Genomic DNA, 27,558 nt, shown 5'->3' on the forward strand with positions numbered 1-27,558 from the left:
TGCACAGGTGGTACTCTAGTGGCTACCGCTGAGGACGTATACCCCAAGGCCGGGCCAGTACAGATGTCTGAGCACTAATGGGGGGTAATGCGAATTGCCTCTGGATTTCACCCAGTCAGAGATTTCTCAGCTCCCTACAGTGCAGCAAGAGCTCTTTCCTACCTACTGAACCATCTGACCTTCCCTCAAGAATTAATTTTAATACCCATAAGCCTCCAAACAACTATGTAATATTTGAGGGAATTCTTGGTAATTTAGGACTAAAATAAGCGACCCTCCAAAACAGATATGGGACTTTATTCCTGAAGATTATGAGTTTCTTTCTGCTGAGATTCACCTGGAGAGTAGATTTGTATATTAGAAAGGTCTCTTAGGCAAAGAAAATAAAGTAAATTTGACAGTCCAAATACTTGTTGATCTTTATTATTTAAAAAGTAACCAACAGCTCTTATTTTGCCTTATTCTTCTCTGTTCCCTCCATTGCATTTAATAATGTTTTGTTAGTAGCTTTTTAAGAGGGCACACATAAATGCAATAACACAGCAGGCCGTCTCTGAGATCCACTCAAACTAGTTATTAGTTCACGAATACTGACGCGTCTGGGTGGGGGAATCTGTACCAGATGAGGAAAAGGCAGTATAGTAAGAAAATGAAAAGCCCATCCTGTAAGCAGATGTCCAAACTGCTAGACTATACGTGTATTCCCAAGTGCATGCATACATGTGTGCAGCTACATATTTGTGACTTTGCTGTAGTGGTTACACTAGACCTTGCCAAGGAGGTTCAGGATTTGAGTTTGCTGTAAAGTAGTATATTACATTTGTTCAGCATATGCGGGTTCCACCTGGGCCCTCAGTTGGCTATTCTGACGAGGGAAGAAATCGGATTAAAATCAGGAGGCACAGGCTGTTCCAGGAAAGCCAGTTGTGCTATGCTTGTCTGTCGAGACTATTTCTATGAGGTGAGACCAGACAGAGAACAGTACAAATGTTAAGTTAGACCTTATGTTTCAAATGTGTCTGTGAAAATTGCTGGTTTTATAATGGCAAAGAATATGCTTATGCTAGAATGTTGAGTGAAATAACCCAGAAAGAAATTTGATGTAAAGTGTGCTATCAGCCATTGTTTTCAAAAGGCCCAGGAAAACAAGATATAGGGAACTGGACGATAACCCTCGGTGCTTATAGGGCCAAACCTCAGATTACTGAGACACACCTTGGTCAGACGCGTAGAGTTATTGTCATAGTTAGCTTCAGCTGTCAACGTCACACACCCGGGAAGACGAAATCACAATTAAGAAAATGCCTCTCTTAGATTGGTTTATAACTGTGTCTATGAGGCATTTTCCTAATTGACATAGGAGGTCCCAGGCCATAAGTGGGCAGTGCCATCCCTTAGCAAACAGGCCTGGGCATGTGAGAGGGGTAGCTGGGCAAGCAAGGGAATAAGCTAGTGGGAGACATTCTCCCACGTCCTCTGCTTCAGCTCTTGCTTACCCTGCCTTCAGCTTCTGCTCTGGTCTCACTGGATGCTGAGCTGTGCAACTGGAAGCTGAGATGAACCCTTTCCTCCACGAATCTGGTGTTAGTCATTGTTTTATCGTGGCAAGAAAACGCAAGCTACAGCAGGTATTGAAAACAAGAATTATTTATGGACTTATTTCCGTTTTGGTTGTCAATTTTGTATTATAGTCCCTATATAAATAGCTGAAAGATAGTTTATTTTTAATTAAACTTTTAGTTTTATTTTATGTTGAATTATATGTCTGTGTATGTCTGTGTGCACATGAATGCAGGTACTCACAGAGACCAGAAGAAGTGGGATTCTCTGGAGCTGGACTTCACAGGCTTCCTAGGAACCGAGCTTAGGTGCTCTGAAAAGCAGTGGAGGCTTTCACCCACTGGACCATCTCTTCAAACCCAGCTATTGTCTCTTACAGTACATTAATTCTGGAAGAATATGATTATAGACATAAATATATGTGAATTACGTGCCAAGAAAATCAGAGATGTATTTTTGCATATGGCATCTATTTATGTAATATCTACCATGTGTCACATATTCTGTTCATCTCTGGACTTAATAAATACAGAGCTGAACCATGTAGTGGATATACGTTCTAGTTTTCTACCTCTGCGTGTGGAATTACAATATACTGAGCAGCTTCAAGCAGCCCATGTTGCTGACTCAGTTCCCGTAGTTGGGATTACAGGGCATTGCTTGGCTAGGTATCTGCTTAGGCTCCCAAGACTTCAGACAAGGTGTCATCAGGTTGTCCTCTTATCTAGAGACTCAGTTAAGGAAGTGCCTGTCTTCAGGCACACTTGTTTATTGGGCAAAGTTTGTATCTTTGCTGCTGTATGTTCATATGTGGATGGACATGGAGCTTTAAGCCTATCGTTGGCTGAAGTCCTGCCCAGTCACCCTCAGCATTTTGCATAAGTCTCCTATGACTTCTCAAGTCCTGGGGTTTGCAGTGGAAACAGGGTAGAATTTTTGTCAAGTTACACCTGGAGGGAAAGTGGCAAATGAACAAAACATCACATACGTGCACACGTAATTACCCACGGGGTGCGTGCAGATCCCTACAGCAAGTAATATGCCTGTCACATTTGAGAAGCTGAAGGAGCCACATGTAGGGCTTAGGAAAGAGAGATTCAAGAGTGAGTAACAGCAACACTGAAGTGCGGATGCTGTAGCATCATCGGAGTGGCATCCTGCCATCTTTGCATGGTTGGCAGGTTAAAGTGATGCTCCAGTTCCTAAATACAGCTACCTATCCTGCTGGTGACTCTGACTGGTCTTGCTGGAGACACTCTTTGAAGGGGGTTGACAAAATGTACCTCAGAACTGACCGCAGCTCCTATTCGTGGTTAGTCAGGAGTCCTGACACGACAAGGGAACTCACTAAAAGAGTATGAATGTCAGAATGACTAAACAGGTCACAGAAGCATCTCTGAAGGGAGAATGGAGATGCCTGCATGGAAAACGGGATCTACCTGGAGCAATTGGGGTGAGGCGTTGCCGGATTACGCACGTGTGCTATTAGGAAACGCAGAGATGGCTGGAGGAGAGGGTGAGCCAAGGGTCTAAATCAGACAGGAGTGGTCAGCACGTAAAACTAGTACAAGGCAGAGCAGGAAGGAGCGAAAGCATGCGTGACTCTGCTACACGAGCCTAGAAAACCATTGCCTGGACTTTGACTAAGATCCCCTTTCCATGACCATTGTATTATTTCATTTTACCCTGAAATTCTGTTTAATTTTCATGGCTTGGGGTACAGTTGTTTACCAGGGCTTCTCAAAGTTAATGTGCATACAGGTTACCTGGGGTGCTTGTGAAATGATTGACTCTGTGGCAGCGTGTGGAACTGTGGACTCACGAGCAGGCGGAGGGGCAGTCCTGCTGCTTGCTGTCCTGCAGGCTACTCAGGTCGGAAGAGAAAACAAGAGTCGAGCATGAGCAGCTCGTGCAACTGAATGAGTGGTGTAGAGCAGGTGCAAGGGGCCCGATCTGAAGGTGCTAACTCCGTGGAGCTTTTATCAAGCCTTTTCTTTCTCCATAGCCTGAAGTTTCTAAGACCCTCCAGTGTCTGTTGAATGATGGCTTTGAATAATGTTGTTACATAAAACCTCTCTCGGAACAGTGCAGACTGCTTTGTATAACATTAGCCATCTGGTCATCATCCTCCAAGGCTACTAATTTCCTTATAGGAAAATCAGTAACGATATTTTAGTAAAGTGAAAATGTTTACTCCTTACAGAACATTATTTTCTCACTCCACAAATACTTCCTCACTTCAAATAGCATTCCCTAAACCAAAATAATAATATCATTAGGGTGTACTGAGTGTATCGGAGTACTGTCTCTACTTTCTAAAGAGAAAAACATTAAGTTTCAAAGACTTGCATCATCTACTAAGGAATTTTAGGATGAGAGCACAGTGTTTGGTTCGATTAGGTTTTGTTCGTGCTGCCTATAATTCTAAAGATGGAACCAATGAGGTAATCTTACAGATTCTCTCATACGTTTATGTAGCTCTTGAAAAGGTGTGATTGTTTTCTGCAACATGGTTTCTGAAGGAGCAGGTCGAAAGGAAATGTGGAAAAACATGTGAAGCTCAAATGAGATTTAATATAGTACTATAACACAGAATACTTTAGACATGGGGACTCTAACCAATCTATTCAGGGGATGGCGAGAAGCCCAACTGTTAAGAGTATTGCCCGCTTCTATAAAGGACATGGATTTGAGTCTTAGCACATTCAAGGCAGCTCCAACAACCTTTCACTCCATTCTGGGGGACCTGACCCTCTTCTTGCTTCCATGAGCAATACATGCATATGGTGCATGAACATATATACATCCAAAGTACCCATAAATGGCAGAAATTAAAAAAAATCTAGATCAGTGGTTCTCAATCTTCTTAATTCTGCAACCCCTTAATATGCAGATGGTCTTAGGCAACCCCTGTGAAAGGGTCCGTCGACCGCAAAGGGGTCATGACCCACAGATTGATACTGATACTTCTCTATTTTTTATTTATTATTTATTTACTTAACAAACATCTATCGAGCATGCACTGTAAAAATTGGTGTGGTCCTGGGTTTGCAGTGGAAACGGGACAGAATTATTGGCAAGTTATACCTGAAGGGAAAGTGGCAAATGAGCAAACCATCACACACGTGCATACTTAATTACCCACGGGGTGTGTGCAGATCCGTACAGCAAGTAATATGCCTGTCACATTTGAGAAGCTGAAGGAGCCAAGTGGGTAGGGCAACAGCCCAGTGAAGATGCAGTTAGTGGATGCTCAGTTATTAGAGCACACACAGTGCAGCAGGCACAACACTACCATGCATTACACCCTTACTACCATTTTGTGAGATGAGTACCATAAGCATCCTTACCTTCTTGGTCAGAGGCCTAGAGGGTCATAGATTGCCCAGTGTTTCATGGGCAGTGGCTTTCATCTGTGAACTCTGGCTCCACGGGTCTCATTAATCACCCGCCTCGTACCTCTGGAGGAGACGGACGGCAGCAGGAACAGCCGATCACAAAGAGCCAGCAGCTTGGTTTATTTTACTCCTTTATAAAAATATTATAACATACAAACTCAAAGTCTTATTCCTTTCTGAAAGAACCGTAGGCTAACTGATCTAATGAGATTAAAATAAGGCCAGTAAAATGGGGTAATAAAATTATTATATTACAAGACAACTTACAGTTCTGGTAAGTAGACTCTCAAAATTGCAAAGACGTGTTACCATTTCACGAGGTCTCCCCGGGAGGGGATCCCTATGGGAGAAATGACTGTATGTTCTTCCCACAGCTCAGCTGGTGTGAGTCAAATTTTTATCACCTCACATGACATTAACGTGTCCTTTCCATAATTTCCCAGGGACATGGCAGTGGTATCGCCCCAAAGAGGACATCTATTTTCTAATGAAGGCAATGGAACAAGTGTTTAGCTATCATGGCAACATTCTAAGAAGTGTAATTGGGAGTGATTTGTTTTCTTTTGTCATTGAGAGTCATTTAGCTTTATTATAGATTTAAATTTTAAATAATGAATGATTATAAACTTAAAATATTTATTAATTTATTCATTTAGTTTCATTTCATTGTTTTAAAAATAAAACAATCTTTATAGGAGGAAACCACCCAGCTCCCTCTAGTCTTTCATTCTAACTGCCGTGTAAATTCCCAGCATCCCTCCTGGTTAGAAGACACACCAGCAAAGAACCATCAGAACATGCCTGACCTCCACCAACCCTGATAGCTCCTTCATCATGGAATTCCCAGTGTCCAGAACACTGAGTGAAAAATTTCTTTTCTTTTTAAAGTACCTAGTCTATAGTATTTTGTGATAACAGTTCAAAGTTAAGTATCACACGGGCAATTGTGTAGCAGCGGTGGAGATCTCCTGGAAGGGATAGTTACCAAAAATGTGTTAAAAACATTAGGTACCCGGGAGATTGATGTTAAGACTGACAGGGATGCTAAGAAGTGATGGTGATTTGAATGATGGTTTTGATGGGCCTCTAGGAACATGGTCACAGTAAAAAGAGCTCGTATGATGAGAAGCTTTATATTGGACAGTGGCTGATAACTTTTAAAACCCTGATAGATGCATCTGAGTGCAACAGAGTAGCCTATTTTGGTAAAATTTGTCCTTTATTCCTTGGAAGCAGTTAGAAGTCACTGTAATGTGTCACTTGTATTTGGGGTTCACTACTCTGTGCTCCCCTTGTTCATTGCTACCCTGGCAGAAGGTTCCTCTCTCAGTAGCAATAAGTAAATAATTTAGCTGGTAATTTCTGTTGAATGCAAAGAGCAACAATAAAAATGGCATGTTGAAATAGTCTGTGACTGACAGTATGATTGTAGATTCTTGAATTTGAAGATAAGTTTATCTACGAAACCTAGACACACTTTAAGGTTTAAAGGTGGTGTTGATCCCAGGCCAAGTTTGTTTAAAGCACATTTAAAAAAGAAATTTCAATTATAACTTCTATTTCTCTGTGGGTTATTTTAATAAAGTGGTAGAACATCTGAAGCTGTGACTGTAATTTAGATGAACCAGAACTCAGTCCTGTAGAATCTGATTAGCTTCATGGTGGTACTGATATGACATCCAGCTGTGTATCTGTTTCATTGACCTTCAACTTATTTGAGCAGAAAGTCTCTTGCTGAAATCCTTGTTGCCTGACAACCCCAAAGTGCATGCTGGGTATTGACTGTTACCTTGGAGAAAACTCTGTACTTGATCAGTTGGCTCAGTGACCCGTGTTAAATTTTTTTTTCTCTTCTCATGGTTTAAGAGACTTTTATTAGACCAGAGAACTGGGGGCAGTTTGTTCCTGGATTTTTCAATCAACAGGACTATTTCTTTCTTTCTTTTTCTTTTTTTTCTTTTCTTTTTTTTTTTTTTTTTGGATTTTCGAGACAGGATTTCTCCGTAGCTTTTTGGTTCCTGTCCTGGAACTAGCTCTTGTAGACCAGGCTGGCCTCGAACTCACAGAGATCCGCCTGCCTCTGCCTCCCGAGTGCCACCACCACCCGGCTAATGGGACTATTTCTTATTAGAGCTGATTTTACATGAAAGGACATAAAACAAGACCCATAAATGTTTATAAATGGATGTTTCTTTGCCTGCTAAACCTCAAGGTCATGTATGTGTTAACATGCGTATATGACAGGGAAGGTCGCCGGCAAAAGAAGTCAGTGTAGGTTTTTGAAACAGGAGAAAACTGTCTGCACGTAGTGGGTCATGGCCAGGTGCTCTATGGAGCAGAATGCAGAGTGTGGCGTAGTCTAGACCAGCGGTTCTCAACCTTCCTAATGCTGCAACCTTTTAATACAAATCTTCATGTTGTGGTGATCCCCAGCCATAAAATTATTTTTGTTACTACGTTATAACTATAATTCTGCTACTGTTAGGAAGGGGAATGTAAGTATTTGATATGCAGTCTATCTGATATATGATCCCATGTGAAAAGGTTGGTCAACAACCCCAAGGGGTCACGACCGTTGAGAATCACTGTCTAGATTCACGGGCGATAGTATATAAGACAGAGTCTAAAGGAAGTCACATAAGATGTCTTCAGCATTTAGGCAAAAGAATAAACTTCCTGTTTATTGAGCCCAGAAAGACTAGAAAGTCAGCACAGTTCCTGAGCTGCTATCTGTGGAAGGATAAGTCACACATTAGGTAGCCTGCATGCCAAATACTTAGATTCTAATTCATAATGGAAACAAAATTATAGTTAGAATGTAGTAACTAAGTCAGAGTTTGTTATGAGATCTGAAGTAAATGTGCAATTCTTTTTTAAAAAAATATTTTACATACCAATCCCAGTTCCCTATCCTGCCCATCCTCCAGCTCCTCCCACCTTCTCCCCACACCACCCCTATCCACTCCTCAGAGAGGGTGAGGCCTCCCATGGGGAGTCAACAAAGTCTGTCACATCCCCCGTATCTAAGCTGAGCAAGGTATTCCTCCTTAGGGAATGGGCTCCAAAAAGCCAGTTTCATGCACTAGGGATAAATCCTGGTTCCATGCTAGTGGTCCCACCAATTGCCCCATGCCACACAACTGTCATCCTCATTCAGAGAGCCTACTTTGGTCTTATGCTGTTTCCTCAGCTGTTGGTCCAGGGTCAGTGAGCTCCCACCAGCTTGAGTCAGCTGTTTCTGTGGGTATCCCCCATCATGGTCTTGACCCCTTTGCTCATAATATCACTCCCCCCTCTCTATAACTAGAGTCCAGGAGTTTGGCTCAGTGCTTAACTGTGGGTTTTTGCCTCTGCTTCCATCAGTTATTGGATGAAGGTTCTATGATGACAATTAGGGTAGTCATCAATCTGATCAGGGGAAGGGAACTTAAGGTACCCTCTCCACTATTGCTTAGATTCTTAGCTGGGGTCTTTCTTGTGGTTTCCTGGGAGTTTTCTTAGTGCCTGGTCTCTTGCTAACTGCACAATGGCTCCATCTTTTTAAAGATACCTCTTTCCTTTACTTTCTCCATCTCTGTTCTTTACCTAACTCGATTCCCATGTTCTCCTTCCCACTTCCCTTCTCCTCTTCCCTCCCTACTCCCCTACCACTCTCCTCTCTACCCCCATGTTGCCAATTTACTAAGGAAATCTTGTCTACTTCCCTCTCTAGGGTGGGAGAAATCCATGTATGTCTTTTTTAGGGTTCTCCTTGCTTCCTGTATTCTCTGGGGTTGTGTACTGTAGGCTGGTTATTCTTTGCTTTATGTTTAATATCCACTTATGAGTGAGTATATACTGTGTTTGTCTTTCTATGTCTGGGTTACCTTATTCAGGATGTTTTTTTTTTCTAGTACCATCCAGCAAATGTACAATTTAAGAAGATTAGGATTTACTCTTAGCAGAGATGGCTGTTGAGGAATTTTAGTTCTTCAGAAAATTTTAATCTAATTTAAAAATATTATATTCCGTGTTGGTCAGAGAAATGTCTGTACAGATTATACTTTTTATATAAGAAACTCTCAAATATCTGTTGCCATGGGGTTAGATAAAATATTGATGACAAATCCAAAGATAATTATTAGCCTTTAACAGACCCTACGAACTCTTCCAGCACCGGCCTGCAGCCTCTAGCTATTTTCAACAATTAAACAGGCCACATTTCATTTCTTGTTACTTTCTTTATTCACTCTCTATTAAAAGATATTGATAAATAATAAAGCATTTTTGGTGATTTGAATGAAAATGTCCCCCATAGAGTCTGGTATTTGAACATGTCCCCAGTTGATGGCACTTTTGGAGAGGTGCAGGCTTGCTGAAGGAAATATGTCATGAGCTTTGAGATGAAAAGCCTCATGCCATTTCCAGTTCAATCTCTCTGTTTTATGCTTGTGGCTCAAAATGTGAGCTGCCAGCTTTCTGCTGTGCTGTCAAGCTGTTCCCAACATTATGAATTCCAATTCTCTGGTGCCAAAAGTCAAATTAAATTCTTTCTTATATAAATTGCCTTGGTCATAGTATTTCATCATAACAAGAAAGTAACTAATACAAAACCAAATCTGAGCCTTTGTTTTCCTAAGGGAGTTTGAGCCTGAACAATGTAAATATTCAGACATACCCAAAGAGAGGTGATTGTCTCAAGCCATGTCTTAATTGAAGGATAGATTAAATTGTCCAGGCAAACACTGACATTACTAGTATACTTTAGTAGTGATTTTACTGCAGACCTCAGTATGTATCACAGGGTTCCTCTGGATGATGAACTAACTCTAGTTACTGAGCTCAGACTACTGAGCAGTGTGGGGAGAGAGAAATCATACATAGGCTTTTGGAGGACTTAAACACTTAGGAGAGGTGAGGGATTACCTGCTCCATAGAAACTTCATGATGCCATGAAAACTGGATTAAGGCAAACAGGCTGGTGGCTTGTGACACAAAGCTATATTCACCTTACTCATATTTGCTGTTGATAGACAGCTCACACAGATATGGAAGGCAGGTTTGTGAAAACCAGGGTGTCTTATTCTTTTATTAGTGCTAGAATTTTGTCCCTATGATGAATTATTTTTAACTGTTTAATACAGTATTTTCATTCTTTGAGAACTATACACATGCATCAATGTATTTTGGTCATATTTACCCTCCATTCTTTTCAGATTCATCTCCATCTCTCTTCAAGTTTGTGTCTTTTTAAAAATAATCTCTGAAGTCCAGTTTGTGCTGCCTATATACTGAAGAGTATCAGTCCACTTACTGAACATGGGCAACCTACCAGAGACCATACCCTGAAAAAAAACTAATATCCCCCACACCCAAACCATGAGCTGTCAATAGTTCCTAAGTAAGGTGTGGGAGAGTGTAAGTTCCTACTCCCTCTACACTATGAAATTGGAGTAGATTGATTTTTGTGCAGACAACAAACCACAGCTGCTGTGAGCTCATGATTATGGTGGTCCCGTCAAGTTTGGAAGGCACTGTTTGATCTGATCTTCCATGAACTTTGTCTCTTACTATCTTCCTGTCATCTTTTCCATGATAGTTTCTGAGCCTAGGGAGTAATGGATAATATGGTTGTTTCATCTGTGGCTGAGAACACCACAGACATTTGTTTGCACTTTGACCAGTTATGAATTTCTTTATTTAATCAATACTCATTGCACAAAGAAGCTTCCCAGGCAATGTTTGAGAGATTCACTTTTGTATTGGTAAACCGATATGGATTTATTTTTACCAGAGTTACGGTATCAGGCATGTGTTTCCTTCTGTGGTACAGACCTTAAATCCAATCAGAAAGTGGTTGGTTTTCCCTATAACACTCATCCCACTATTGAACCCATGGCACCTCATACTGTTCTGGTCAATATTGCAGCTCATAGGGTTCATAGATAGATCAAACTGTTGATGACATTTTCTCCCAGTAGCCCACATAGCGCCTTCAAATTCCATGAAAGCCAGCCAGCAGGAAGGACACTTGTGGGTCAGTACAAAATTGGTTTCTTCATGTTCTGGGGTCAAAGGGTATGCTGCCTTCCACAGCAGAATCTTATAATCAAGTTCTGGTGGACAACAAGGGAAAACAGCAATAGCCTGTATTGTTTTGAAAGTCTCCAAGACATGACACTCTTTACTAAACTCAAGGGGAGGAATCCCACACTTGGAACTGAGCTTTTAATTTGGCAACTTATGGCTTCTGGGAGGAGTATTATCTTATGTGTAGAGCAATTCTAATTTAACTCATTTATATGAATGGATATATATATATATATATGTAAAAACATCTTACAAAATAGTAAGTTTTCATGTGGCTTTTCAAAAATCCTTAGTGTTAGTTATCCTCCTCCACACTGCTCATTCTGACCTTCCCCCCTTCTTCTCTCCCCTCCTTCCTCTCTCCCCTCCTTCCTCTCTCCCCACTTAAACCTGTCCCAGGTTTCGTTTTTTTCTTCATATCAACTTGTATTCTACTAGTCTCTCCCTTAAGACCTCCCTGACAACAGTCCCTTTCTAGTTTCCTAGAGTCCACAGGCACTACCAATAAACACACAGGTCTACATAGAGAAGAACGAAACTTGTTCCTTCTCTCCTATTTTCACCCAAATAAATTCCAAATGAACCAAAGACATTAATGCACCTTAAACTCTGAAGATTATAGGAGAATGAGTAGGGAGTGCACTTTTTGATATGGAGTCAGATAAAGTATTTTAGAATAGGACCCCAGTTGTCCAGGATATACCAACAAAAAGAATTTCATGAAGTTTAAAAAGAATCATCTGAATTGCAAAGGGAACTGTTAATTGACTGAAGAGGCAGCCTACAAAATAAGAGACAATCTTTTCACTTATACACCTGGCAGAAGATTAAAAAAAACCCAAATCTAAAACCAAGAAAAGCGGAGATATGGAACTAAACAGACTTTTTAAAATAAAAAAATACAAATGGCCAAGAAATATTTTAATATGTTATATTTATTATTTTAAATATGTTTTTAATTGAGATAAAATTATACCATATCCCATTCCTCCCCCAAGGCCCTCCCAGATTATCCCCCACCCCGAGTGGTAGGAGCAAGATCAAAATGACAACCAAAGCTAGTGAGAATTTGGGGAAAGGGGAAAGAACATTTATTCACTGCTGTTGGGAGTGGGAACTGGTGCAGCCATTATGGAAATTAGTGTGGAGTTTTCTCAAGGATCTGGGTTTAGGTTTACCACAAGATCCAGCTATATCTTGGGCATATATCCAGGGTACTCTTTATCTTACTACAGAAATACTTCCTCATCTGTGTTCATTGCTATTCTATTCACAATAGTTACAAAATGGGAACAGCCTAAGTGCCTGTCAACTGAAGAATGAATAATGCAAATGGTACGTTTTCACAATTGATGATTATTCAGCTATGAAGAAAAATTAAATTACAAAAATTTGCAGAGAAATAGATGGAACTTGAAAAATCATCCTGAGGTGATGTGGGATTTCCCTCTGTATGTTGTGAATACCACTGATTAATAAAGAATCTTTTTCAGCCAGTGGCTTGGTAGAACAGAGGTAGGTGGAGAAAACTAAACTGAATAAAACTAAACTGAATGCTGGGAGAAAGAAGGTGAAGTCAGAAGAGAAGCCATGGAGCTGCCACTGGAGACAGATATGTTGGAACCTTGCTGGTAGGCCATGAACCTCATGGTAAAATATAAAATAATAGAATTGGGTTAAATAAAGATGTAAAAGCTAGCCAATAAGAAGTTTGAGCTAATTGGCCAAGCAGTGATATAATTAATACAGCTTCTGTGTGGTTATTTTGGGAGTCTGAGCATCTAGGAAACAAACAAGCAGCCTCCCACAACAAACTGGCACTCCAACATGGTTGACTATATCCATGTAAAACCTGAGAAAGCTTGGGAAAAAACTAGACACAGAAAAACAAAGTTTAGCCACTTTTTTTCCAGCTGCAGCAGCTACATGGTGTCTCTCTGACTCTGCCTTCTTTCCTTCTTTATCTATTTGGAATTCCCACCCTACTCTATTCTGCTAAGCCACTGGCGGAAACAGCTTTATTCGTTAACCAATAAAAGCAACACATATACAGAAGGACTTTCCACAGCAACATGTTTTCTCTCATATGTGAATGCTAGCCTTGAATCTTTAGATACCTGTGTGTCATTTGGAACACCTATAGAGGTCAGGAAACTAGTAAGGGTCCTTGTGGGAGGGAGAACCTTACAAGGAAGAGGAAATGGAATGCATTGTTATAAAGGCGAAAGGGGAGTATGAATGGAACAGGAAACCTTTTACTGCAGCGCTTACTAAAATATATACATATATATGTACATCTAGTATTTATACACATATGTAAAAAGTTTAAATGGAGTTGACCTATAAAGGGGGGCAATACTCCAGTTAAACACCATATACTACCAAATAAGAACACTAATACAAGAAATGAATTGCCTCTTTTTGAGTTGCTGGCTAGTGGGATCCCATGGAATCCTGCAAACTTTACAGAATATATTGCCAGCACTAATGTTTACCCTCCAAAACTTGATGATGAGACCTTATTGCTGAAGACACCACCTACTTGAGTCATGGAATATGGAGAACCTTAGAGTGTACTTGTCTAGAAGCTTCACCCCTACTGTTAGCTTTCATAACGCTGGAAGTTACTGTGCAAGCAACTGGGGGCGAAAGTAATCATCAGTCATGCCCAGCTGTGAACCTTATGAGCTAAAATAATGACCTTCCTGGCAAGATATTCACAATGCTAAAACAGTAGTGGGAATGCTGTGGGAGTTGCAACCAATTTATGATTAGATTTAAGTCCTGCTCTGTGAGACAGAACTCATACCTGAAACTGTCAAGTAAATGGAAAATCTGAGCCATACTGGAAAGCCCATTGTTATTATTCTGTTAAAAAGACATAACAATGAAATATTCCCTAATGTCTTATTGATAAACCCATGTATCAGTATGTTGCTCAATCCTCAGCAAAGAAGCTGCTTCTTGTGGTGGCTGATAATTAACACAAGGACCTACAACTGGACAACCTGCAGAGAGAGAAGGACTTTGGAATACTCAAACATAACTGGAACATCTTTATATTACCTCTTCCTTCAAGGATCTGAGATCTATGTGGAAGAGGGGCCAGAAAGATTGTAAAATCAAGGTGGTAAAAAACTATAAAGAAAGAGAATTTCACGAGGGCAGATGCACAAATGAACTCACAGTGATAGTGACTGCATACATAAAACGTGTATAAATTCAAGACAGACAAGCATGGAGGAAGGGACGGTGTCTGATGTCCCACCCTAGCTGAGGAGCAAATCGAAGAAGGAAAGTTTTCTTTGGTGGTCTGACACCTGCTATGTTGAGTATCTAGGACAGGCCCAAACCTAGTAGTAGTTGGCCAACACCAACTGGATTTGAGGGGGGGGGGGAGGGAGAGAGAAGGAGGGAAAGAGGGAGAGAGAGAGAGAGGGAGAAAAAAGGGAGAAAGAGAGTAATAGAGACAGACGATAGAGATTGAGATCATGAACTAGGTTGGGTAGGGGAAGGGGATGAATTTTTATAAAACTGCATTGTATCACATTCTGATTAATAAAAGCACTATTAAAATAAAAAAGAAGTCATACATGATGAATAAAATACCAAAATTTAAAATAAAGACTGGCCCAGAACCCAGACAGCGATGAAATTTGGGTCAAGTGACTAAGGAACTATGCAGCTAGTTGTAGCATTTGTTAATAATGTGTTTATGACTCTCACTGACAACAGTGATTTCTGTAAATTCTATTTCTCTGGGACATGGAAATTTCACGCATAATTAACTCTCAAGGAATAATTCTCTGGCTGCACATGGCTCTAGGATGTTTACTAATGCAGCAAAAATAACATCTAGCAAGTTCTGTATTATTTCATCTTTGGATGACTAAAGGTTTTTCAGAAATGTTCATGGAATATCACCCATGGTTAGCCATTGCTTAGAATGTATAAAATTCTTCTTAGATTGTTTTTCAGGGATTATCAAAAAGCAAAATAGTTTTTTGTGTGTGTATGAAAAGAAATAACTCCTCTCACTCCCTCTGTTCCTCCAACTCCCTCCCATCCTCCTACTTCTGCTCTTCCCACTCCCTGAATCTTTCTACCTCTCGTCTACTCCTCAGAGAGGGTAAGGCTTCCCATGGGGAGTCAACAAAATCTAGCACATCACTTTGAGACAAGACCAAGGCCTTCCCCACTATATCTATGCTGAGCAAGGTATCCCTCCAAAGAGAATGGGCTCCCAAAAGTCCGTTCCAGCGGTAGGAATAAATCCTGGTCTTACTGCCAGTTGCCCCACAGAGTACCCCAGCCACACAACTGTCACCCACATTCAGAGGACCTACTTTGGTCCTATGCTTGTTCCCTCACTGTCAGTCCAGAGTCAGCGACCTTCCATTTGCTCTGGTCAGCTGTTTCAGTGAGTATCCTCATCATGGTCTTGACTCCTTTGCTCATATTATTGCTCCACTCTTATTTAGACTGAACTTTGGGAGCTCAGCCCAGTGCTTAGCTGGGGATCTCTGCATCTGTTTCCATAAGTTGCTGCATGAAGGTTTTATGATGAAAATTAAGGTAGTAATCAATCTGATTGCAGGAGAAGACCAGTTCAGGTACCCTCTCCACTACTGCTTAGGGTCCTAGCTGGAGACATCCTTGTAGATTCCTGCTAGCCCTCTAATGGCTCCCTTGATCAAGATATCTCTTTCCTTTCTCTCCCTCTCTGTCCTTCCCCCATCTCAACCATCCTATTCCCTCATGTTTTACCCCCTCCTTCCCTTTCATCCTCCTCATCTTTTTTTAATTGATCTCCACTGCCCCTTTTTCTCCTTTAAAATTTCCCTATTTTAGTAAATCAGTGTCTTTTGACTCTTTAGTAAAGAATTTTCAAAATTACTTGTTCAGAGTTGTCTCTCCAAGCAGAAACATGTGAGGCTACATTTATATACACCATACATAAACAGTGCAACTACCCAACAAAGAATTCTCAATTAGAAAGCTGCTCAAATCCTCCTCCAAGGATAAAAGCGAAAGTCTGGACTTATTTTAATAACACATTTCACAACTCCCTATTCCTGTGATAATCTAATCAGCAATGTCAGACAGCCAGTTTAGCAATTCAAAGGTTATTTGCATTAATTAGTTTTACATTCAAATGGCTCAACTCTCATTGCCGTGTGAAAACTAGCAGAGATGAATATGTTGTCCTTAACAAAATAAATAAGGCAGCTGATTTTGAAAAATGGAGTCAATTTGTCTTTTCTCTTTTGGTGGCAGATGTGAAATGACAGCTAAGTGAGTGATCAGTCCATTTAAGAGGAATATGTATATCAATATTGCCAACTGCTGCCATTGGACACACATATATAATTTGATAGGCTGACATACTTCTGTAGGCAAGCGATAGAAGAGAGACTAAAATTATGGTAATCTTGATCTATGGTGAGGAACGGTGAGGCCTTGATCATTCATTTACTGGGGATGTTTACAGATGACTTCTTCAGGGCCATTTTGGCATTTTCTCTGAGGATTTTCTTACCACTTTGTAATCAGGAGGCCACCCTTGGCTGGCTCCTCAAGTTTCTTCAGACTAGGAGACTGTTACAGCCATAGAGAGCTGTTTGACTTTGAGGTCCCCTCAGCCATTCTGAGTACCCAGCTCTTTCCTGCCCAGTTGGCACCTACCTCCTCTAGAGCTGAAAATTTACTGTCTCAGCCTGTACAGTTCATTTCATAGAACACCACAGATTGGTGGCTTTAGCAACACAGATTTATTTTTTATAGCTCTGGAGACAAGGGAGTCCGAGATTTAGGTGTCTGCAGGTCAGGTGTCTGTTAGTGGTGAACTTCCCAGTTGACAGACACCTGTCTTTGGGGTGTGTGTTCACATGATTATGGAAGAAATCATGGGTTTCTTTTCACACAGACACTGATCTTCATGACTGAGTGACATCTACAGCTCTCATTTTCTATTACTGTTACATTAAGAATTCAGATTTCAATTTATGAATTTTGGAAGATGTTCATAGCCTAACCTTATATCAGGATCTATGCTAAAGAATAAGGGATACAGATGAACAAATGACTGTCAAAAAATATTACTAGAGGTAGATGAATAAATTTATGGAACACCCTCAGGTTGTGTGCTCTTCCACATCTGTAGTTTCGATAATTTTGCCCTACAGATTTGTCTGAGAATCCAATAAATCTTCATAAGCATTGTTCCCTGGAAAGCTCAGATATGCACAAATGCAGTCAAACTTTAAACTTATTATTATTTTTTTGCATGCAAATACTTTTTGCATGGGGATGTGTGGCCACAATTTCAGTTACTTTTATACATACTCACATATGAGTAAACCCTCTAGAACTTAGGCCATTTCTTTCTTCTCTCAGTGGAATTGTTTGCAACTGCTGCCCTATGATACAGTGTGAAGGTTAGGAAATGAAGACTCTGAGGGGCATTTACAATCTCCCTCTGGAGGTGGAAGGACGTTTTGGGCACTGTGTTCCTTAGAACTACACTGTTGTTCTATGAGGAACATGTGACAAGATTTTCTTCAGAACTTGTCCTAGGAAATTTTGTCTTTTGGGTAATTGGATTGAAATTTTAATTATACTGAAACTGTTCTTCCTTCTTTGAATTTGTTTGCTGGAAAACACAGAGATAAATCTGTGTCTATACCTAACAATTATTCTTTTTTTTTTTGTCTTTTTGCTTCTTTGTAACTCATGTATTAAGGAAATGATTTAAATAAAAGTGCATTAACCTTATACAGTGCCCATGATACAATGTTAGGCAAAACAACCATGAGACAATACAAAGATCAGGATCCCATCTTTGAAAGACAGATACACTCCCATGTATTTTAGTTAGGATAGAAAGTGAAAACTCTTATTATTAAAAAGGAGAGTTTATCCTTAATTCCCTACTATTTGTGACTGTAGGCATGCTTTAGCTTTTTTTTTTATTTGTTATTTTGAGACAGGAATTTTCTGTGTTACCCTGGCTGTCCTGGAACTCACTCTGTAGGCCAGGCTGGCCTTGAACTCAGAGATCTACCTGTGTCTGCCCCTAAAGTGCTGGGATTAAAGTAAAGGTATGTGCCACTACTTCCCTGCATGCTTTATTCTTGTAACTTAAATTCCCATCTGTTTAGAAAGGGAATTAAATGTGTTATAAAGTAGGTAGGATAATAGACGAGTCTTCAGAAGACTAGGAAACAGCAGTTAACTTCAGGCCATCATAGCGGAGAGCTACGTCTGGAGAGTGAAGAGTGGCTTCCTTGGTGGAAAAGTGAAGGAAAGGCATTTCCAGAAGGAAGCAGGGTGGCGTACAAGGAGAGAACAGAGTCATGTGAGTGGAGAACTGACCCTGGGAGGCAGGCAAGGAATGATGGAAGATCCGGCCAGAGGGACAGATAGGTCACAACTAATTTCTCCCCTGTCAAGTTCTTGGATAAACACCATCTTGTTAAAGGTATCATGCTGTGTGTGTTTGAAGACAGGATTTGAGCATGACTTGAAATTCAAGACATAGTGCACTTAAGCAGGTACTACCACCATAGTCTGGAGGGCAAGGGTCAGTGTTTAGAGCTTGGAAAGTCCTGGTCTAATATTGTTCTCCTGTCTTCTTTCTCTGACTTCTTCCTTTTGCCCAAAGTGACTTTCTCACCTTTCTCCCATCTCTCCTGATTGAAACTTGAGCCCTCGGTACATCTGGTTGTCCTCGATTGACTCCTGAAGATTTAACTTGGATTTTATTCTTCTGCAGGAGTTTGAAATTCCTACTGAATGTTCTTGTGAGTTGATGAGGGCTTCTCATCCCTTCAACAACTTTAAAGTGGTCCATGTGCCACAGTCTTCAAAACTTGATGTTCAAATTACTGCTAATTTTCTTAAGGTGGAAAAGCGCTATGGGAACATTTTAGAAACAGTGTGAGCTACTTTAGAAGAAGAGGTAAGCAACATAGTATACCATAGGATTAGACCCTGGAAGATCCAAGTCTTTGAACTTGCTGTATGACTGCAGACCATGCTAGGCTGTTGTTTCTCCTACAGAATGAAAATGTCCATACTTGAAGAGTCAGTTATGAACCTTGATGGGGCTGCAGAGCTCCTTACTAAATGCACAGAGAAGGCCCTGGGAAGAGATTAAGGATCACCAGAAGCTGCTTTGAGCTGAGAGGCACTGTAGCGACTACCTATGAAGTCTTTGGGTTCCTTGGAGGAATGTGGTTTGAAATACCTTCGTTTTAGCCTTCCTTCCTTCCAGAAATGTGAAAGGTTATATTCCTGTTGTTGAAAGGAATCGCAGGTGGCATCTGTCGTGATAGTTCTGGGGATGAGCATTGAGTTTGGTATTAGACACTATAAGAAGAACTGCAATCTGTAGACTGCCTCCCACCCCACCAAGGGACTCCTTTTCTTAGTTCTTCTTTTGAATTCTGAATTTTCTGCTTGATTCCTATAGGAAGGGCTACAGCTTCTTCTAACTGCCATGATGGGAATAGCGAAGGGTGAAAGGAGGAGGAGTATGGGATGAGCCTTCTGTAAGTCAGAAATTAGTGAGATGTGGAGGAGTTTAAGCTAACATCAGCCAAAGAACCAACTGGCTGTATGAAGCTTGGTGCTTGTTTAATTGTGAAACTGATTAAGACCATTTGAACTAGCAGTATCATCTACATTCCAAGAATTACACAAAAAAGTTCTTAAACGTGTCTTATAGTCATGTTTATGTTATTGAATTATCTGGCAAATTATTTTGTGAGATAGGATGAACGTTGGTCCCAACCTGCTCTGTTGATGAAAGTTTAATTTAGTTGATTCTAAATTATCGACACTTAACTGCACACAAATGCAAATCATATGTATGCTTTTATGTTTACACTCGGTTTTACTGCATGTCATAGAAACAGAATAAATTAAGAGAAAATATCTTGGGAGAAATAATTCTGTGTTTAGATATCCTGGCATGTTGGTATCCTAGAATAATTTCTGTTGATCTGAAACTATATGCTTCTCTACCTTTTGTGGGAAAGTGTTTTTGCCTTTTAATAGTTAGAGTAGCACTTATTTTAAATAGTGAAGTATTTTATTTTAAATGTGTTCTACATTGTCAGTGATTACATTTTTTCAAAGTTGATATGATCATAAAAACATTAAAGTAGTCCAAGTATCTCTTCAAAGCAAATGTCATCATTCTCTCTAACTCACTGTGGTGCATTGTGAACAGCTAGAAGCATTTCAAGGTTATGCTTAAAATTCAAACCGTACTTTGCTTTCATCTGAGGCGGCTGAGAGAACTGCAAAGCTTTCCCATATTTGTACAGAATGCTGGATATTCCTTGCAAGAGGAAGGATCAAAATAAGAATATAATGCCTTTTTAAAAATCATTCTTAAATATGGTGTGGTAATCTTTTTGTATCTTATAGTAGGGAAATCTCCATCATTTTGCTTCTTCTTTCTTTTCTTTTTTGATTTTTTTTGTCCATTTGCTTATCTGGCTACATGACTAATATCATTTCTGAGCTGAAAAATAAACTCTTTGAGTTGCTGCTGCTCAAAGAAGAGAACAGAGGTAGCAATAGATTGACAGATAGGTAGCTGGACTGAAAGGCACAGGAGTAGTCTTCTAAAAATGCCATTTATTTTTATGTATATGAATGCTTTGCTCACATAGATGTTTGTGTGTCACATGTGTGTCTGGTACCCTCAGATATTAAAGGAAGGAGTTGGACCCGCTGGAATTGGAGTTATGGATGGTTGTGAGCCATCGTGTGGGCACTGGAAATGAAACCCAGTTCTTCTGCAAGTACAACTGTTCTTAACTTCTGATCCATCTTTTTAACCTCAGCTCTCTTTTTAGATGAAGGTCTGTACTTTTAAAATTCTGTCAGGTATTACAGGCTGTATCACGAGGGCTGTTCATTAGGCACTTTGTTCCCTTTATTGATTCCATTTTCTTACATGGTAAGATAAAAAAGATAAATGTGATACCACCTCATTGTATGTGTTTTCTGAACATTGCATTCAGCTGCGGTATATGGATCAAGGCCCATTAATCAATCTGGAAAATATTGATTAAACCTCAGACCTCTCACTTTCTAAATCACAACCCGAGCTGAGGACCAGTTATGCTGATGGGACCTATTGTTGGTGAGAGAGTGTGCTGCAAACATCTTGTACCATTTTAAGTCAGAATCACCAGAGAACCAAGGATGTCATAGTACATTAAAAACCAGCTTTAGAGCCGCGTGGTGGTGGCGCACGCCTTTAATCCCAGCACTTGGGAGGCAGAGGCAGGCGGATCTCTGTGAGTTCGAGACCAGCCTGGTCTACAAGAGCTAGTTCCAGGACAGACTCCAAAAAACCACATAGAAACCCTGTCTCGAAAAAGAAAAAAAAAAAAAAAACCAGCTTTAGCTGGAGGAGAATTACAAAATTTGATTTTTATAGACCATTGGAAACAAGGTTTTAAATAATTATGAAAGAAAGTTGTGCTGGCTTTTACAGTTATAGTTACAAATCCGAGAGTTCCAGAAAGGGCTTCTGAAGCAACAAGACATGTGTGCGCCTTAAGGAAGTTAATTACTGCAAAGGATCCTATAGACTCAGTTTGTCTTAATAAACAGTTCATCATAGAATTCATCAAACTGCAGAAAACTGGAGGTTAGGGATTGACTCCATTAGAAATGGGCCTGAATCTTCTAATCTTCTAATGCATCGATAGTTGGCTGCTCTCTGGTTCTGCCAGATTCTGAGGGTGTGTTAGGTAGCATTTGATCAGAGCTAAGCAAAGCTTCCAGTTTCACGGAGGTGGAGTGCCTTCAAAGCATCAAGTGACTGTCGTTTAATAGCTATATATGTCCATTTCAGATAGGCCAGATTCTTTGGGTTGAGTCAGCCTGTGGTACTGATCACCCTGTCTTTCTAATCATAATGATTCACTCCAGAGACTTTCAAAGTACTTTTGCAGGAGGAGCAGCGTGAGTATAACTTGGGAGTTTGATACAAATTTTCAGGAACCAACTCTCTCGGTTGCATCGGAAAGTCTGGTACAGGTCTGGCAATTCATGCTTTAATGAGCTCTCCAGGAGAATTTGATCTACACGAGTATGTGAGAACTACGAATCTGTAGTTTTTTTTTTTTTGAAATACATTTTAGTTTCCAGACTATAGCCAGTATTTCTTTTCTTTCTAGAGGACACACAGGTGTATCATCCAACATCTAGAAAAGTAGTTTGTGCATAAGAAGTACTTGAGAAACATCTCTGTGAAGACAGTTTCTGAGAAAGAACAGAGTGTCCTTTAGCATTGTTCAGCCCTGGTGTTGCTGATTCCTGACACTCATCCTGGAAATGCTCTACTGTTTAGTGTTATAAAAATTAAAGATGTTTTCCACATTGCAAGAAAAACAGAACTTGACCTCCAGGAGCTAGCAGTAGAATATGGCAGCCACATACAGCTATACTATAGGGGGTAGACATTTGGACTGAGATTTGTTTCCCCCTAGAGTTCTATGGTGTTTAGAGTGAGAATGGCCCCCATAGCATCCCAGTTGGTGGAACTGTCTGGGAAGGGTTAGGACATGTAGCCTGTTGGAGGAGGTGTAGCCTTGTTAAAGGAGATATGCCACTGGGGGATGGGCCAAGTCTCTCTCTGTTGCCTGTTTATCAGTATGTGAGGCTCCCAGCTACTGCCCCAGTGCTATGCCTGTTGTCTTTCTGCCATGATGCTTGTAAACCAGTCATCTAAAACTGTAGGCAAGCCCCTAATTAAATGCCTTCTTCTTTAAGAGTTTCCTTGGCCGTGGTGCTTTTTCACAGCAATAAAACAATAAGTAAGACAATGGCATCATTTATAAGTAGTTTGTAACTTGCCTTCCTAAAGGCCTGTGCGTTTTCTCTGACCACATGTACAAGATATTGGTTCTGAAAAACCAGAGAATATTGCTATAGTGAAACTAATGAAAGGCAGGTGGTGGTTTGTAGAAAAGAATGGTATTTTAATATAATCATATCCTTCAAAGGCAGGACATTCAAACTGCTCAGGTCCATTGATTGAATGGGGGTGAGGGCAGTAGGTTATAGTTTGGGGACTGGGGTGGAAACCTAATTTAATCCTTATCACTTTAGATAAAGTGAGATATGATGTGATGCTCAAAAAGCGCATGTCTTGAAATCCCAACCCTTCCAGTTATTTGCCATATAAGTTTAGACAAATTTAATTTCTCTGAGCCACCTATGAAATGAAAACATTAACCTTCAGGTCATACTCTATGAATTGCCAATATTCAGACTTTTGACCCACAGAATGGAAATTTCATGTGATTCAAACTAAAATTTACCTCAGAGGATTATTAAGAGGGTTTGGGAAGTCAATATGTGGAGTTCCTGCTACATAGGGGTGCTCCATAAACATTAGATTCACCTTCTCATATGAAGACGCCTCTCATATGGCATTCAACAGGTGATTTTTGAATAAAATAGTCACTTGAAGGAAACCAATTTCTATGTATGAATATGAGGTCAGTCCTACACATTCTCGCCCTAACAATTGCTTTCTTGTCAAGTGACTTTCTTCATCCTGAAAGAGTTCTTTTCCAGTATATTCATAATTTAGGAGAGTTTTGGGTAATTCTTGTTGTTGTTTTGCTTTGATTTTATATTGATTAAATTTGTGGGTGTAGCCGGGCGGTGGTGGCGCACGCCTTTAATCCCAGCACTTGGGAGGCAGAGGCAGGCGGAACTCTGTGAGTTCGAGACCAGCCTGGTCTACAAGAGCTAGTTCCAGGATAGGCTCCAAAACCACAGAGAAACCCTGTCTCGAAAAACCAAAAAAAAAAAAAAAAATTTGTGGGTGTAGCAATGTTCTATCTTGTAGGTGTATTTGTAGGTATTTAAGGTATTTACTACTCATGCTTGTCTTGAAGAAGATTTTGAATCTCATGTAATGCTCACTCGTACTGTGCATCGGTTTAACTTGAGAAAAAACTTAAGTCATTCCACCTTTGTGTATTCAAAAACATTATTCATGCTTTAGTTTAAGCTCCCCTACATGTCGCAGTTTCTGAGAAATGACTAGGGAATGGCTTTGACTCTGTAATAATGGCGGTGTTTCTGCTGTGGAGTATCCCTGGCAGGCAGGGTACTGTCAATCACACGTAGACAGCACACATTCCACATCAACTGAGATTTTCCCCAAACACCAAGTCATAATGAAGAATAATCTAGAAGCAGCAATAATGTTATGTCAATGAAGCAATGTCAAAAGTTGTGTCTAGTTGCATGCTTGAAAAGAAGGCAAAAACTCTGGACCTCCTATAGATCATTCTCTAAGGAAAGTCACTGTTATTGCAGTTGGGTGGTGGCATCAGTTGAGATGCCAACAAAGCTTGTTTCCATCTGGAATATTCATTTTAGAGTCACAGCGGTCTGAGATGTCCCGCATTTCTGACACAACATCATGTCTTGAATTAAAAGATCATGAGAGTTCTTAAAATTGCCAGCAAAAACTACTTAGAGCAGTGGGTCTCAACCTTCTAAGCTGCAGCTCTTTGATATAGTTCCTTATGTTGTTGTGACCCCCGACCATAAAATTATTTTATTGTTACTTCATAACTGTAATTTTGATGCTGTTTTGAGTCATAATATAAATAACGTATATGCACAGTATCTGATATGCTATCCCGTGAAAGGGTTGTTTGACCACTAAAGGGGGTAAGAACCACTGAACTAGAGAGCTTTGCCTGTGTGTTGCTCAGTTCAGGGCTGTGTGCTTCTCTGTCTTTCCTTCATCAGCCAGCATAACAAATTGTTTCCAAAGATGGGTTTACAGTCTCATGCCCTTCCTTCTTCTGTTTCATCATTCTTCTTACAGAAATGTGAAGACAAAACTAAAACCCTCCAAAGACTGGGAATCCTAAAAGCACAATTTTTTCTTTTTTAAATTGTACCTCCAACTAGAAGAAGGTAGAAGTTTTAGATGTGGTGGGAATGGCGTGAAACCAAATGGCCTCACTTATTTCCACTCATTTTCCTGGTGAAATAAAGCTATCGGATTGGATTATAAACATGAACTAATAACTGGACTTTGCCTTAAAAGAAAGAGAAGTGCTCCCTTAGTACATTGTCTTTCTATATGTTTTGTATGTGTGATAAGAGTTGGTATGGGAAGTCCTTCTTTATATGTGTTGGGTTTTTTTTTTGTTTGGTTAATAAATAAAAAGCTGCTTTGGGCCTATGATAGGGCAGAATATAGCAAGGTGGGAATTCCAAGCAGAGATAGAGGAGAAAAGAAGGCGGAGTCAGGGAGATGCCATGCAGCTGCTAAAAGAAACAGATGCCAGAACTTTACCCAGTAAGTCATGGCCTTGTGGCAATACACAGAATAATAAAAATGGGTTAATTTAAGACGTAAGAGTTAGTTAATAATAATATAATAATAAGCCTAAGCGAATAGGCTAAGCAGTGTTATAATTAATATAGTTTCTTTATGATTATTTCGGGTCTGGGCTGAAGGGAAACTAACAAGCAGCCTCTGTCAACAGATAGTGAAAGAGATAAAGATACTGTTACCACAAGAATTTCTACAACTTCACTCTTGTAAAGGAAAAATCGAAGTAGAAAGAGTGCTAGATTTTGGTGTCCCTTTTCTATCCTCACTATCTGACAACTTTAAATAAGGATTACTAACTTTTTACCGAGTAAATTGGACAAGAAGCCCCAAAATGAAGGCTCTATGCTGGGACAAATGAGTTGCCTGACCATAGCTCGGTCCAGAGAGCATACTGATCTTTGGTCTTGTCATCTCTGGGAGCGGGTATTATCTGAAACTAACACCAGACTTTAAGTTTGTGTGAACATGGCTTTCAAAGAAAATTGCCCAAGAAAGCTTTGTGTAATGCTTGTAGCCATTTAGGATGTCATTTAAATTATCTGACTGCAATAATAGCAGATAGGATTAATCAGTTCCTCCTGGAACCTTCCAGGAAAGGGTAGCGCCCAGCCTGCTTCCTGATTTTGAAGGACAGAATTGGTACAGGGGAGGAGAAGGATATGTACGAGAAAAGGGATAGCATGTGATGGTGTTGAAAGACTCTGGGTTTGCTACGGGAGGACAGCTGACTAGAACAGGCTACCTCTGAGGACTCTGAAAACATTCTGGCTAAGAAGAGACAGCTTCATGCGCTACCATGCTCACCCTGCTCACCAAGTGCTCCATGCAGCCCACTCTCACTGTGCAGTGCACACTCACTGTGCAGCCCACACTCACCGTGCACTCCTTGCTCACGTGGAATGTTTCTTCCTCCTGAGTAATATTCACCAGTCTCGATGTAGCTACTTACCTTTCCTGGTTTGAATTCTAGCTCTTTGGGCACATCCTTAACATCTTGAGAAGCTTTATCATCTCCATCTTTAAAAACATAAGCTAACAATATGGATTAAATGACAACACATTTTAAATGCTTAGGCCAGAGTACAATAAATAGTAACTGTTAATACTTACCAACACCCTGACATTAGCTGTGATTATCCTCATTACAACTACTAACACTCGTTCATTAGAAGAGAAATATGGCAAGCCACTTCTTGCAGAATGATTTAACAGGAGATAGCCTCTTTATGATACTAAAGAAAGCTCCTCACACTCTACACACTTAAAACACCCGAGTTTATTCCATTTATAGCCACTCATCTCTTGGACAAAGCATTGGCCTCCTCCTTTGTCTTTATTTTAAAATGGAAACGTCTACTGTGGCAACATATTAAATCCCTAAGCTCTTTCTATGAATAACCTATACATATATAACAGAATGGGGTTCTTCAGGGACAAAAAGAGTGTGGTAATTAGGGAGACTAAGGGGGAAACAGGAATCATGAGGGACACATGCCCTGTGTTTCAAAGAGCTACTCAAGTTTTCAGAATGAATAATATCAGATAATTTCTGGATTATACAGTGATAGCCTGAGGGCTTAGGATTTTTAAATCTAGAGAAGTAACAATCTTCATCTATAGCATCCTGGTATTTGAAACAAAAAAACCTGCAACTCATATTTCTTTAATTGTTTCACATTTATTTATTGTGTTTGTTTGTGTGTGAGGGGGCATATGTGTCATAGAACATGCGTGGAGGTCAGAGGACGACCTCCAAGGAGTCAGTTCTCTCTTTCTCTACATGTGGGCCCCAGAATGTAATTCAGGTCATCAGTCTTGGCAGCAGGTTTCTTTATTGCTGAGCCATCTCAGCAACCCTGAAAATCATCTTTCAATTCTTAAGATTTTGGAGATATTTTTTATTCTTGACAGTTTGTGTGTATTCAATAAAGACAGATGAGAACTCAGTTTAGATTTGATGGCGAAATAACTATAACAGATAACTGAGATGCAAATCTAACCATGACCAGGGAGCTCTGTAGCAACCGTGTCTGATGGAGAAGGAGGCAAATGTAAAGAACTCTACAGAATGATAAATCCCATCACGGGAATTGCAGAAGTGTGTATATTTACAAATGATGAGGGTATATA

The sequence above is a fragment of the Chionomys nivalis genome, chromosome 10, assembly GCF_950005125.1.
Source record: "Chionomys nivalis chromosome 10, mChiNiv1.1, whole genome shotgun sequence".
Lineage (NCBI taxonomy): Eukaryota > Metazoa > Chordata > Mammalia > Rodentia > Cricetidae > Chionomys > Chionomys nivalis.